Source organism: Cucurbita pepo, chromosome LG09, assembly GCF_002806865.2.
Source record: "Cucurbita pepo subsp. pepo cultivar mu-cu-16 chromosome LG09, ASM280686v2, whole genome shotgun sequence".
In the NCBI taxonomy this organism is placed as follows: Eukaryota; Viridiplantae; Streptophyta; class Magnoliopsida; order Cucurbitales; family Cucurbitaceae; genus Cucurbita; species Cucurbita pepo.
Window position 1 is genome coordinate 5,505,166 of NC_036646.1, and position 8,302 is coordinate 5,513,467.

General features: G+C 34.4%; 2 non-coding genes across 2 annotated transcripts; both read left to right on the plus strand.

Annotated features, from left to right (window-relative positions):
* Window positions 1–1,769: 1,769 nt before the first annotated feature.
* Window positions 1,770–1,965, plus strand: LOC111802768. The gene has a single exon (XR_002816304.1). It is a non-coding gene; the product is annotated as a U2 spliceosomal RNA (small nuclear RNA).
* A 3,524-nt stretch (window positions 1,966–5,489) lies between these two features.
* Window positions 5,490–5,685, plus strand: LOC111802765. The gene has a single exon (XR_002816301.1). It is a non-coding gene; the product is annotated as a U2 spliceosomal RNA (small nuclear RNA).
* The last annotated feature ends 2,617 nt before the right edge of the window (window positions 5,686–8,302 follow it).

An 8,302-nucleotide genomic window follows, 5' to 3' on the forward strand; every position in this document is an offset into this window, starting at 1 on the left:
TTGTGCAATGGAGATGGAGAAAAATAATTGTGGAGAAAGAATTGAAGGATCCGCTATTTTCTCTGCCTTATTGACCTCTTCTCTTTGGCTGTCCTGTCTTTTCCAACCACAATTGACCTAAGTTGATGAAACCAAAGGTAATTAACTCAATCTAGTTTGTCTCCTACATTCTAATACTACATAGATCTAAAATAATGATGTAAAGCTCGTGATATTGTCCTCTTTAGAATTCAAGGACATTCTAATGCATCCTAGATTCAAAATAATGATGTAACGCTCGCTGTTAGTAAATATAGTACTCTTTAGAACTCAAGAACATTCTAATGCATCGTAGATCCAAAATAATGATGTAACGGTCTAAGCCTATCGATATTGTTCTCTTTGGGCTTTCTCTGTCCAACCAATGTGGAATATCACAATATGCCCGTCCTCTTTAGAACTCAGGAACATTCTAATGCATTGTAGATCCAAAATAATGATGTAACGGTCCAAGCCTACCGTTAGCCGATATTGTTCTCTTTGGGTTTCCTCTGTTCAACCAATGTGGGATATCACAATCTGCCCCCACCAATGAAACAACCAATGTGGGATCTCATAATCCGCTTCTATTGAGGGACACCGAACTATTGTGGGATCTCACAGTCCACCCCACCAACAAAACAACCAATGTGGGATTTCACAATCCGCTTCCATTGGGAACCTAACGTCCTTGCTAACACACCATTCAATGTCTGACTCTTATACTATTTCTAACGGCTCAACCCACCGCTAAGAAATTTTGTCATTTTTGGACTTTTTCTTTCGAGCTTCCTCTCAAGGTTATAAAACGCGTCTGCTAGGGAGAGGTTTCCGCACCGTTTAGAGTCCACCCCACCAACAAAATAACCAATATGGGATTTCACAATCCACTTCCATTGGGAACTTAGCGGCCTTGCTGACACACCATTCAATGTCTGACTCTTATACTATTTCTAACGGCTCAACCCACCGCTAAGAAATTTTGTCATTTTTAGACTTTTACTTTCGAGCTTCCTCTCAAGGTTATAAAACGCGTCTGCTAGGGAGAGGTTTCCGCACCGTTTAGAGTCCACCCCACCAACAAAATAACCAATATGGGATTTCACAATCCACTTCCATTGGGAACTTAGCGGCCTTGCTGACACACCATTCAATGTCTGACTCTTATACTATTTCTAACGGCTCAACCCACCGCTAAGAAATTTTGTCATTTTTAGACTTTTACTTTCGGGCTTCCTCTCAAGGTTATAAAACGCGTCTGCTAGGGAGAGATAGGGAGAGGTTTCCACACCTTTTAAGTAATGTTTCATTCCCCTCTCTAACCAATGTGGGATCTCACAAATGAATGAAATTGTGATATATCACTAGCTACCAACGCAAAAAGATGTAAAAAGTAATGGAACGTTGTTGTAAGTCAATTTCTCATCCACTTACTAGTAGACTGATGATACGATTGAACTACCATTTGTTTTACCTACTCGATAAAGAGAAAAGATAAAAACTTTATGAAATTATGGATTAAAATTTATGATAAACTTTTAAAACAAAATTTTATTTTAATATGGTTTTTAATTTTCCAATTTGATACACAATTCTAAGGTTAACAAAAATGGTAAAACATTGTGCATTTATAATATTTAAAATCAAAGCTTGTTCACATATTAACCAAATGATTGTCCCACATCGGAAATGCTGCATAAGGACTGCACCAAATGTCAATATAAAATGCCCTGGGATTGACTATAATCTTCATACCTTTCTCGGCCTTTTGGCTAAGATCAAGTGTAGTATCTGTTCTTATCAGTTTAATATCTGATACGTGGGCCATCGGCCCACATGATATTAAATTAATTTTTTATGGGGGAGGTCCCGCCAAGATAGCTTGCTATCTGGGCCTTCGAGCGTCGCCCTTGCGTTGCACTACTGCATGGGCCTGGCGCACCCCTCCAAGCCCAGTTTAATTGTTAGTTAATTTTTGTTTATTAAATAATTTACTTTCAGAATTGTTGGTTCGATCGATCATTTGGTTAATTTAATAAATTTTTAAGGGCATTAGCATATGTTTATTATAACTCTACTAAAAGGAAGCGGTCTTTTAAGATTTGACCTTTATTGTAACACTCAATTTAGTTGGATCACTCCATTTAAGCAAATAGAATAATAACTTATATATTTCTTCCTTTAATTTTGTTTAATTTCTTCCTTTAATTTTGTTTAATTTTAACGGATAGATTAATAATGAGTGATACGGAAATAGATTAATAATGAGTGATACGGAAATAGATCCAGAAATCTCTTCTAAATAGATTAATAATGAGACGGAAATAGATCCAGAAATCTCTTCTATACGGAAATAGATCCAAAAATCTCTTCATGGAAATAGATTAATAATGAGTGATACGGAAATAGATCGGAAATAGATCAAGAAATCTCTTCCATACGGAAAATAGATCAATAATGAGTGATACGGAAATAGATAAAATAGATCAATAATGAGTGATACGGAAATAGATTGGAAATAGATCAAGAAATCTCTTCCATACGAAAATAGATTAATAATGAGTGATACGGAAATAGATCAAGAAATCTCTTCATGGAAATAGATTAATAATGAGTGATACCGAAATAGATCAAGAAATCTAGTTACAAAGTAACAAACATTAGGTTCTCTTCATGGAAATAGATTAATAATGAGTGATACGATCAAGAAATTTAGTTACAAAGTAACAAACATTATGTTTTTCAGCCATTCATTGAATGATAAATCATTAAACTAGGTCAGAATCTAGTCCACAAGATTTCCAACGGAGAATGACACATGGTGCAAAATCATTTGATTGTTTCTTTTAATGACTTCTTCTCCTCTCTATTTGCCATGAGTTCATTTGTGTTTATGAAATGAAAAAAATCACGATGAACCCCCTTTTAAGTCCTCGCCTAGAATACAAACATTCTCGTAAAATGTCGGAAAAACGAACACAACTTTTGAGAGGGACAAATATTTTCATGTCAAATATTAATGCATAAACAGTATAATGGATTTCAAGCATTTCATCTCATCCTGATTGAGCTCGGGGTATGAGAGGTTGGTGCGACCGTAGGAACGGAGAAGNTTTTTTTTTTTTTTTTTTTTCTGGCTTTTTTAATTTGAAAAAACTATTGTTATGGATTATTTATTTATTATTTTGTCGTACAACATATAATTTTAATGGTGAGATCTTGAAATTGTACATAATTATTTTCTTCATTATTCAATTATCTCAAATAACTTCCTCGTCTATCATTACTCATGAATATAAAATAATAAAAAAATAATAATAAAAATTATTGTTTAATAATAATTTAATTTTAAATTTAAAAAAAAAAATTAAGCTTAGACACTCCCCAAATTTATGAGTTTATTTATCTTGTTATCTATTTTTATAATGTCTTTTTTTTAAAAAAAAAATAATATTTAAAGATGTGTTTTAGTTTTTGAAAATTAAAAAATAATGCAAATGTTACCTCACAATAACAAAATTGTGAGAAAAATTAGAAGTTTCTATAAAATTCTGCCATTTGTACCCTCTATCAATGTTTTCAAAAAAAATAATTTTATGTTTTAGAATTTATTATGAATTTAAATATTTATTTAGAAGTCATCTTATTAAACTGAGATAAAAAAAAAATATATATATATATATATATATATATATAAAACACATGGATTTGAGATAAAAGCACAACAATACTAAATTGATAATCGAAAAGAATCTATTTGCAAAAACCTAAACATAATCCTAAATATAATGAATCTCCATCTAAGATTAATATTTCAATATCCAATTCAATCCTTCGTAATTACAAATGGGTTGTATTCTTTGGCCAAAACAAAAAAAAAATTAAAATGTATTTAAGAATACATAAAATTATTATTAATAATCCTATTATTAATTATTATCGTGAGAGGTTCAAGATCAGTGATTAATTAGTTGACGTGTTTTTAAGCTTATAATTCTTTATTCTATGAGAAGTCGTAATTTAATATTATTATTAAAATGAAATAAAATGACCCTATCATATCATGCATAAAAGCTAATATCTATAGTCGATCACAATTGTCTGAAATGGAGTATTGAGATCTATTCCTAACATTACTAATGCACAATTCAGAGAAGCACAACAACGAACTATGGAAAGACTAATTCGAGGAATAGAAGAGTTGACATATCGAATAGGAAGATTGAAGATTCAAAATCAAGCTCGATAGAGGATTCCACTACCTGCGCCCTCGACTAATCAATATGAGGGCGACAATTTTGATCACATTTTGGAATTAAAAGAATATAATTTCTATTTTTTTTTTAGATTCATTGAGAGCTAAGATTTTCTTTGCAAATTCGTGTGTTTAAAACTTGCATGCTAGAGTTCATTCAGGTGGTATTGATCAAACCTCTTGTAGAGTGATTCGAATCACGAGTTTAGAAACGAGTTTTCTTTACTCTTGATCTTGATCGTCAGGGTAATCCGTTCCATACTTTTCCCTGGGTTGATTTCACATCAATAACCGTTAAGAGATTGATTATTATTATTAATGTTGCAAAAAAAGTTTGTTGTGCATCTTGTATAATACCTTAAATATCGTGACTAACACTCTAAATAACACATTCAAGATGACCAAGAATTCATAACCTTCATAATTTATGCAAAGGTATACCATCAAAATAACCAATAGTTCATAATTTATGGGAAAGTGTACAATTATTTGAAAATATTGTTGTATCATTTAAAAATGGCACACAAAATATTTATGACCCTATAGCTTTTGAAAATATTAAAAATTAGTTTTTGAAAATATTGAAACGAATTTAAACCATGTACTATGGTTGGACAATTAAAAAATAGTACAATAAAATAGTTTTTGAAAATATTGAATGGGATTTGAACCTGAATTTTTTTTCAAGTCGAGCTCAAACGAATTTAGTTGTGGTGTACTCATCTACATTTTGAAACACTAAAAAATCTTCTTGAAGAGAGAATGGAGCATTCTTGGCAAGATCAGACAAGTATAGGTCCGGATCAAGCTGAAAAACGGAATGGAATACTGTCCCTCTCTCAGGTTCGTCGATCCTCTCGACCTTTCTTATCTCGTTGTGGTCCCGCCTATAGTTATAGTGTCGAAGACACAATCGATACAGACTATTGCTGAAAAAAGTGAATTTTAAAAAATCAATTAGAATGACGTGAATTAAAAAAAAAAAAAAAAAAATTCAAAACCTAGTTTATTAAATATTAAAATTATAGTTAAAATATTTTTGGGTTTTTTTTACGGGTTGTATGTGCGACCAGAATTAGTACTACCAGGTGTAACATTTCCATCGCAAAGCAAAGTCACTTCTGATTGGAGAGATTTAGCTATCCCACATCGGAAATGACGTGAAAGGCTACCCCATACGCTACTATAAAAGACGCCTGAAATGTCATAAGAATTCATACCTTTCTCGGCCTTTTGGCTAAGATCAAGTGTAGTATCTGTTCTTATCAGTTTAATATCTGATACGTGGGCCATCGGCCCACATGATATTAAATTAATTTTTTATGGGGGAGGGCCCGCCAACATAGCTTGCTATCTGGGCCTTCGAGCGTCGCCCTTGCGTTGCACTACTGCATGGGCCTGGCGCACCCCTCCGAGCCCAGTTTAATTGTTCGTTAATTTTTGTTTATTAAATAATTTACATTCAGAATTGTTGGTTCGATCATTTGATTATGTGATAAATTCTTAAGGGCATTAGTTGTGCGTTTGTTTATTATAACTACTAAAAGGAAGCCGTTTTTTAAGATTTAACCTTTAAGCAAATAGAATAAATACTACCAAACTTTCTAAACTTTCTTCTTCTTAAAAGAAGAAATAGGATTCTTCAGGAAAAGGAAATAGGAGGAAAAGGAAATAGGAAAAGGAAATAGGAGGAAAAGGAAATAGGAAAAAAGGAGATCAACAAAATTCATAGGGCGTGTCCAAGTTATTTGCAACAAATTCATAGGGGGATAGGGAGGGGCGTCCAAGTTATTTGCAACAAATTCATAGGGGGAAAAGGAGCGAGAGGAAAAGGAAATAGGAAGCAGCAACAAATTTATAGGGGGATGGGGGAAAAGGAGCGAGAGTAAAAGGAAATAGGAAAAAAGGAGCGAGGGGAGAGGAAAAGGAAATAGGAAAAAAGGAGCGAGGGGAGATCAGTTTGCAACAAATTCATAGGGGCGTCCAAGTTATTATCAGTTTGCAACAAATTCATAGGGGCGTCCAAGTTATTATAAAGGATTCAGAGGGGACGCAGGATTCATAGGGGCGTCCAAGTTATTATAAAGGTAGGTCCTAGTATAAGTTCCCTATCCATATTCTGGTACTTCTAGTTAGTTTGCATGGTTCAATCATTGAACCAAAAAATTTCTACAATAAAGTATAGTTCCATATCCATGATTCTGGTATTTCTAGTTTGCACGGTTTAATCATTGAACCCAAAAAATTTTACAATAAAGTATAGTTTCCTATCCATGATTCGGTTAAGAATTCTGCTATTTAATGAAATAATCTTACTCGAACATTGGAGGCATCCTTCTGGATGGATGGAAGGAATAAGTACAATTTTGAATTTTGAATGTTTTACTTATTACAAAGTAACAAACATTAGGTTTTTCAGTCATTCATGGAATGATAAATCACTTAACTAAGTCAGAATCTAGTCTATGAGAATCCAAGAACGACACATGGTGCAAAATCATTTGTTTGGTTCTTTTAATGACCTCTTTCTCACTCTCGATTTGCCATTAGTTCATTTGTGCTTATGAAATGAAAAAATCATGATGAACACCCTCAAGTCCTCGCCTAGAATACAAACATCCTCGTAAAATGTCGGAAAAATGAATACAACTTTTGAGAGGGACATAAATATTTTCTTGTGAATATTAATGCATAAACAGCATAATAGATTTCAAGCATTTCATTGCATCCTGATTGAGCTCGTGGTATAAGAGGTTGGTGCGACCGTGAGGAACTCCATGAAATGGAGAAGGTGAAGGAAGAGGTGGGAAGGTGTGGTTTGGCTGCATAGGTATTTTTTTTTTTTTCTTCTTTTTCTTCTTTTTTTTTTTCTTCTTTTAAGATTTAACCTTTGTTGTAACACTCAATTTAAGCAAATAGAATATTTCTTTCAGTTTGCAACAAATCAGTTATTATATATATCAGTTTGCATTAGGTAGGTCCTAGTATAGTTCTGTCACAACCCACCCAATATTTTACTACGGATCATGACTAACGACACGACACAAATGGACAAAGAGATTTAAATATGAAATAAAGACAAAGAGATTTAAATATGAAATAAAGAAAATCATCAAATTCCAATAAAGTTTTTCGAACGACAAACACAGAATACAAGACCGTTTGGAAAATAAATTTCAAATGGATGCAAATATAAAAATTAAGACTAAGACTGGACTTACGTCCCGGGACAACCCATTCCTATGTGACACTTCCCGGCTGATCACGCCCACTCTTGACCGACGCCTCGTGCTCCTGAAAAAAAAGGAAAACATAGCAATGATGAGTATAAAGATTATACTCAAGTAAGCCACATACCGACGCCTCTCTTCGCATCTTAATTTAACAGGTTGCCACGATTTCCTATTTCGGTTCTAGGACATCTGGTCTTAATCTTGGTCCCTTGGGGCTTGCCCCTTGGGTTTCACTGGTTCTTCGTTCTTTCATTAAACGCCTAGAGGTTCTTTATGCCAAACTAATATGGTCGGTATCTCTCTATGAGGTGCTACCTCTACATGGCTATCTGGGACTACATGGTACCTAGCCTAGGGGTGTGCTGAGTACCCCTACGCTCATCTAGTCCCCCTATGGGGGGCGCGACCCAACCCGTTCCTATGCAGCTAATGGTCTGTACGACGTGGGGACACATTTCCCATGCGAAAGGGCTAAGAGCAGTAAGGACTAATCAGGGACCCCTTGGTCCTCCCACGAAGCTATAGATACCGTTCACACGCTAGCAATCTATGAACACTCCGGGGTACCTTCTTACCGTGGTAAACCGCTAAGTTTCTAGAGAAAAATTAAGTCTGACTAGAGCGGCATATCGCTCCTAACAGAAATTCCTAATCTTATCATAGTAATGGGTCCTAGCAATTAACAGAGGGTGCATGCAATCTTCTTCTAACATCATAGTATGTAATTCATGCAAACTAGGCATACCGGCTTAACGGGGCGATGACCTCCATCCAGCACCCAGAGCACGAAGTTCGC